Source organism: Centruroides sculpturatus, unplaced genomic scaffold (genome assembly GCF_000671375.1).
Source record: "Centruroides sculpturatus isolate CEXI.00-Female unplaced genomic scaffold, Cexi_2.0 scaffold792, whole genome shotgun sequence".
Taxonomy (NCBI): domain Eukaryota; kingdom Metazoa; phylum Arthropoda; class Arachnida; order Scorpiones; family Buthidae; genus Centruroides; species Centruroides sculpturatus.
This window is the reverse complement of record NW_019385073.1, coordinates 205633-213140: the sequence shown is the minus strand read 5'-3', so window position 1 is coordinate 213140 and position 7508 is coordinate 205633.

Sequence of the window (7508 nt, the reverse complement as noted above, 5' to 3'; positions counted from 1 at the left end):
TAATTTGATATAAAATGTTAAAATATATCCAAAACAATAAAGGAAATTAATATTATGCCATATATTTAAGAGTTATTGATTTTTCAATACATTCATATTTATAATCGTGCAGTATCTATGAGCCATTAGTTTAGTAGTTAATTTAAATTTATATCTTGATAAAATTTAGTTTAAAGATTAAACCTTATCAACTTTAAATTTACATAAAATATACTTGTGTACATCTTTCATTAAACTTTACAACTGTAGTGCATAATACGTAAATAAATAAAATTTCTATAAATCTTCCATTCAAACTATTAAGTTTACAGGAAGAATTTCCTATTGTTTCATAAAATTTTAATGTAATGCAATATAAAACAATACCAGTAACCCAATTTTACATATAAATAAATAATGCTGTAAATGTAAGTTTAAGTGTAATAAAATTTCCCAACGCTTTCTTATTTATTAAAAATTTCTCTAAAAAGTAATAAATATATATTTTATTTTGTTTTGTTGAAGCAATTATGACAAAGCAAACAAAAACTTAACAAAAACTAGCAATTTGTAGCTCGCGGTCTAGAGGTTGGTATTAGTTATCCTGTTTATCTTTCTGAAACTCCCAAACAATATAAATAGATAATTCAAAATTTCAACTGTTGAAAGCCAAAGTAAGTAGAATAAAATTGAACTTAGTTATAAATCATTATTTAAATATGTATTAGATTTATGCATACACTTTTAACTTCAACAAAACCAACTGCAATTAACAATTGAAATATTCATTAGAAGAGAAATTAATGCTGAATAAAATATATATTTAAACAAATTAAATTTCCTAGATATAGTAAAAACGTTATATTGGTTTTTATACACATTTATAAGTTTTATACAAATAAATTTAACTCTAACAACATGCTATTGAAGAGGGATTCTGTACTGAAATTGTGTAAAATATTTGATGATTTTCAATTGTATATTTAGAAAAATAAATTGAGTTTTTTGTAAAGTGATAAGTGGTTTTCTTTCTGATAGAACATTTCACTTAAAGTAATCGTCTGATGAAAGATGTAACCTCCTTCAAACATCGATAAAAGTAACAATTTAATACATCATACAATAATTTCCTTTGAGCTCTTCCAAAAACCTCAGTAATGGATCTTAAATTTTATATTTTTAAATTTATTTATTTATATTCAAATGTAATTTTATATAAGTAACATCCATTTAAAATAATGGCTTAAGTCCATATCAAAATTACTATTTGTTCATCTTTGTTTCATATTCAATAGTAGAAAAATCACTTTCTTAGTCTTAATTTCAATTTAAAATTAGTAAATTAGTCATATCTAAGCATTATATAACTGGGATATTTAAAAGATATATATATATTAAAGCTCTGTACAAAACTGAGTTTGTAAGACGAAACTCGAACTCGGACCCACTGGTGAATAGCATCAAATATTACATCGAATCACTTCAATTCTACTTATATATTCTTAGCAGGAGTTTAAATTAATATTTATATTTACATAATTAGAGTCTAAAAACATATTTTAAGCATATAAATTTGAATACAGTAGTCATTACTACTGTATGATTTATCCAATAATTAAATTAAGTTTTATTTTTATATTATCGATTGTAATAAATTAAATATAACTCATTTCTTACTCTGTGCAAGATAATGTCTCGTTAAAATGATAAAATTTATACATAAAATAATTCAGAAAGTAGTATTAATGTAACATATTATATATTGGCATGATGTTCTTAATAGCGCATTTTCCTATTATTGTTTTTAGAATTTATATAATATTTAACAAGAACATTATAATTTTAAAATAGTCGAATCTTTAATAACTGCTACCTCTAAATAGCGGACAGTTTTTCGTATAAAAATGCATACAAATTTTGGCTTAAAAAATTCGAATAAAGAAATAAATTACATGCTTTTATTAAATACAAACACGTGTAGAAGAAATGGACAAAAATAGTTCAATTTCATTAAGAACACGTGTGACACACGCCCTTCCTCTGTATGTGTTAACATTTTTACTAGAAAATTTCCTTATATCGAAGCTAATTACGTAGCATTTAATATTTATCTTATGAAGAAATTTCATCTTTCTTTCATAATGAATTCAGATCGTCATGTTTATATATTGCTATTTTAAGGACACGTGAAGCCGAGATGTTTATTATATCTCTACATCTATACTTATCATATTGACGTACGATGTATCAATTCATAAGAACTACGAAGATAAGTATCTTATAAACGATCCTTTTGAATAATACATATACATTGATAACTCAGGGTTGCCTAAAAGTCAGTTAACCGTTGTGAAGTCAAACTACACAAAAACACTTCGAAAAATATTACAGATTGCTTACAAATCACGGTTACTTGACTTTTGATGCACACTGTTTATGTATCATTACATTTATCTACTTTGTAAAAATTACAATTGCCTTTATGGTTGCGAACTATCTTCGATAAAAATGCTCTATAGTTAATAACGGCAATTTTTATTTTTTAAATTTAATTAATTAATTTTTATCATCCTTTAATTTGGCTAGTTTTGGCCAAAATACAGAATTTTGTAAAATTATTTCCAGAATATGTTACTTTTCTAGAATATTTCGTTCAGTTTATTGAATATTTTCCAAAGTGTTTCATTTTCTATTTTATTTTATTATAAATAAAATAAAAGTTATTCAGTCAGATTATTTTTTCCAATATTTTTATTAATTTCTCCTTATAATCAATAATTAGCAAAAATATTAGTAGACTATATAAAAAAAATTCAATCCAAANGAAACTCAGAAAAATGGCATCTAAAATACTACAGTAGTCGAGTTCTTCGAAGTAATCTTCAACTCGCTCCTCCGTGGGGAGAATTTCAAATTTTATGACAATTTTTAATTTCTATCATAAAAAGTAAATATGCAACATCTTCAGTGATTTGTATATTTTAAATATGCCTATACAGCCAGTCATGAAGTAAACAATAAGGAAAAGAATACACAGTTTCACAATAAGTCAAGTAAATTCGAATCAACATACAGATAACAATATTTTGTATGTTGATTCAAATAAGTGGTTAGAATTATAAAGTCATATTACTTTTGTAGATAACAGACAACAGTAGATTTTACGTTATTAAAAATAAACATAAATAATACATTAGAAAAACATTCGATATTTTAAAAGAAAATAAATAAATAAAAATAATTACTTTTTTTAAATTAAAAGAATCGATAATCTTTTTCTCTGTTTTTATATTCACACGTAAAGTTATTTCATGTTTACTTAAAATTCAGCAAATAAAATATAATTTATTTAGGCTATAGTGGCTTTTGTAAAACACTCCTATAAGCTTTTTGAAGTTAGTCATTTTCCTGGCATTAGAAGTGTTTTATCTTAACATTATAATTTTAAAATATTTTAATTTGAAGTCAAGATATTTAAGTCAAATATATTAGTTCAGTTTTTGTGACTTTTGTAAAACACTCCTATAAGCTTTTTGAAGTTAGTCATTTTCCTGGCATTAGAAGTGTTTTATCTGAACATTATAATTTTAAAATAGTCGAATCTTTAATAACTGCTACCTCTAAATAGCGGACAGTTTTTCGTATAAAAATGCATACAAATTTTGGCTTAAAAAATTCGAATAAAGAAATAAATTACATGCTTTTATTAAATACAAACACGTGTAGAAGAAATGGACAAAAATAGTTCAATTTCATTAAGAACACGTGTGACACACGCCCTTCCTCTGTATGTGTTAACATTTTTACTAGAAAATTTCCTTATATCGAAGCTAATTACGTAGCATTTAATATTTATCTTATGAAGAAATTTCATCTTTCTTTCATAATGAATTCAGATCGTCATGTTTATATATTGCTATTTTAAGGACACGTGAAGCCGAGATGTTTATTATATCTCTACATCTATACTTATCATATTGACGTACGATGTATCAATTCATAAGAACTACGAAGATAAGTATCTTATAAACGATCCTTTTGAATAATACATATACATTGATAACTCAGGGTTGCCCAAAAGTCAGTTAACCGTTGTGAAGTCAAACTACACAAAAACACTTCGAAAAATATTGCAGATTGCTTACAAATCACGGTTACTTGACTTTTGATGCACACTGTTTATGTATCATTACATTTATCTACTTTGTAAAAATTACAATTGCCTTTATGGTTGCGAACTATCTTCGATAAAAATGCTCTATAGTTAATAACGGCAATTTTTATTTTTTAAATTTAATTAATTAATTTTTATCATCCTTTAATTTGGCTAGTTTTGGCCAAAATACAGAATTTTGTAAAATTATTTCCAGAATATGTTACTTTTCTAGAATATTTCGTTCAGTTTATTGAATATTTTCCAAAGTGTTTCATTTTCTATTTTATTTTATTATAAATAAAATAAAAGTTATTCAGTCAGATTATTTTTTCCAATATTTTTATTAATTTCTCCTTATAATCAATAATTAGCAAAAATATTAGTAGACTATATAAAAAAAATTCAATCCAAAATCTCTTTATAAAGTATATTATATTCTTTAAAATTTTGCGTATAATAAATTAATTCACGAATAAAACATTTATTTTTTACATCGAAAATATATTTTAGTAATAGTTAAAACACTATTCTCATCGATATCGATTTTAACCAACCACAGTCCAACCAATTTCAATTCTAACCAATCACAGTTCGAGTAATTTAAATTTCGACCAATCACCGTTGAATTTAACGATCGTATATTTCAACGATATGCTACACTTAATGCGGAGGACCTCCTATGTTTCGAGGCAATTTTTCTTCAAATCTTTTAATATTTTAACTAAAATATTACACGTTTTTTTCGTAAAATTACTTATTCACTCTATAATTTGATATAAAATGTTAAAATATATCCAAAACAATAAAGGAAATTAATATTATGCCATATATTTAAGAGTTATTGATTTTTCAATACATTCATATTTATAATCGTGCAGTATCTATGAGCCATTAGTTTAGTAGTTAATTTAAATTTATATCTTGATAAAATTTAGTTTAAAGATTAAACCTTATCAACTTTAAATTTACATAAAATATACTTGTGTATAATGAATTTTTAATATAATAACACTTGGTTAACTGTGACGAAGCAAAATTTTATCTACGTAAAGGAGATAACTGTAATGAGCAGGGGATTCATCTATTAACTTAATAGCTTCAGGGCTATTATTAATAAGTAATATTACAAAGAGCCCTTGAATTATCTTTCTTTTTTTTAGGCTTTTAGGAAGATAATTCAAGTTAACGTTTCTTTCATGAAATAAACGCTAAAAAAATGAAGATATTCTGTGGTTCATTTCGAAAAAATATCCACGAAATCAAGGTAATTCGAGGTCTACTTTCCAAATTAATTTAAAGTAACACTAAAAAACATCCAGCAACAACTTGCGTAACTTTCCTGGCAAGATTAAAAATTGTGTGTGGCCCAATCTGTTAGGAAATTTCACTTAAAAACATTTAATGTTATTTATTATTATAAAATGGCAAAAAGCTTAATTTTCAGGATAGACACGCGTTGTATAAACATATTTTAAATGCTTATAACGAGTAAAATCTTCATTAAATCTGTCTCCATTCATTACATCACGTGTGATCCCAGTCTATCTTCCCACCATCTCGACCTTAAACCACAAAAATTTAATAGCATCAATGTCCGTAATAAACAAAGCTCCGTACAAAATTTCAGAAATTTTCGACAAAAGTTACGTGAGTTATTAAGCTTCAAAGAGGGTGAAGAAAATCGTGACCCCCATACAGCCTAACATCACGTGTTTTTTTAGATTTATAGATACTCATAGTTTTATATACCTACATATGAGTTTAAATTAATATTTATATTTACATAATTAGAGTCTAAAAACATATTTTAAGCATATAAATTTGAATACAGTAGTCATTACTACTGTATGATTTATCCAATAATTAAATTAAGTTTTATTTTTATATTATCGATTGTAATAAATTAAATATAACTCATTTCTTACTCTGTGCAAGATAATGTCTCGTTAAAATGATAAAATTTATACATAAAATAATTCAGAAAGTAGTATTAATGTAACATATTATATATTNAATGCATTTTTAAAAAAGATATTTTGTAATAAATTTAAATTTAAAATTTGAAAGAATTTTCGATATATAGTTAATAAATATTGCTATAAATATAATAGGTTCTCAGTTAAATTTGTAACAAACATCGTCTGAAAAATTCAAATAATATTTTAACGTGATTGGCTAGATGCTTCATTATTTGAAAGATAATTGGTTATTAAAATGAAAGTAGGCGTGGCAATAATTTTTTTCCTTAAATATCATCAAATTAACTGAAAACCGTCTATTATTTATATAAATTTTTTCATAACTTTTCCTTCTCTATAATGTTTTTTTAGATTTATAGATACTCATAGTTTTATATACCTACATATAACTTAGGCATGAATCTTTATCTTTTACAGAGATTTAAGCATGTTTTAGAATTTTATTATAAAATTAAATTAAATTATATAAAAAAAATATATAATAATCCTTGGTTAAAAGTTGAAGTTTAAATGCTCATTAGTCACAAACATCAACTAAAAATATATTTTTAAACAGTATATTTTCTGTGCTATCAAATGTAGGTTAGAGTGAAGTACATATTTTATGATCATGGACAAAGGACAGACAGACATTTCAACGGTCGAATTCTTAAAAGACGATACTTTTGATAGTATCAAATAGATCGACGTTAGCTTATATATGTTTACCTAAAGTCCTCAACATAAATTTTAATGTGCTTTCATATTTTAATATATGTCTACATTAAAATGTATTAGATAAAACGACTTTGCATGATCTGAATGGTAGAAATCATATTTTCTTTAGTTATTATTAGTTTTGGATAATTTTTCTCCCAAAAATATGGCTAAATAATTCGAAATTTTATGGGAAAACTTTGAGAAATTAATGAGTCATACTTGCATAAATTTATAATCATGTTTGACGAAAAATTATACTTGAATAAATGCATTTTTAAATAAGATATTTTGTAATAAATTTAAATTTAAAATTTGAAAGAATTTTCGATATATAGTTAATAAATATTGCTATAAATATAATAGGTTCTCAGTTAAATTTGTAACAAACATCGTCTGAAAAATTCAAATAATATTTTAACGTGATTGGCTAGATGCTTCATTATTTGAAAGATAATTGGTTATTAAAATGAAAGTAGGCGTGGCAATAATTTTTTTCCTTAAATATCATCAAATTAACTGAAAACCGCCTATTATTTATATAAATTTTTTCATAACTTTTCCTTCTCTATAATGTTTTTTTAGATTTATAGATACTCATATGTTTTATTTACATGTTATATGTTGTAGAAGAAAATAAACATAAACTATGTCAATTTATAAAAAGGAATAGTGAATTTTATAATATAAACTTATTA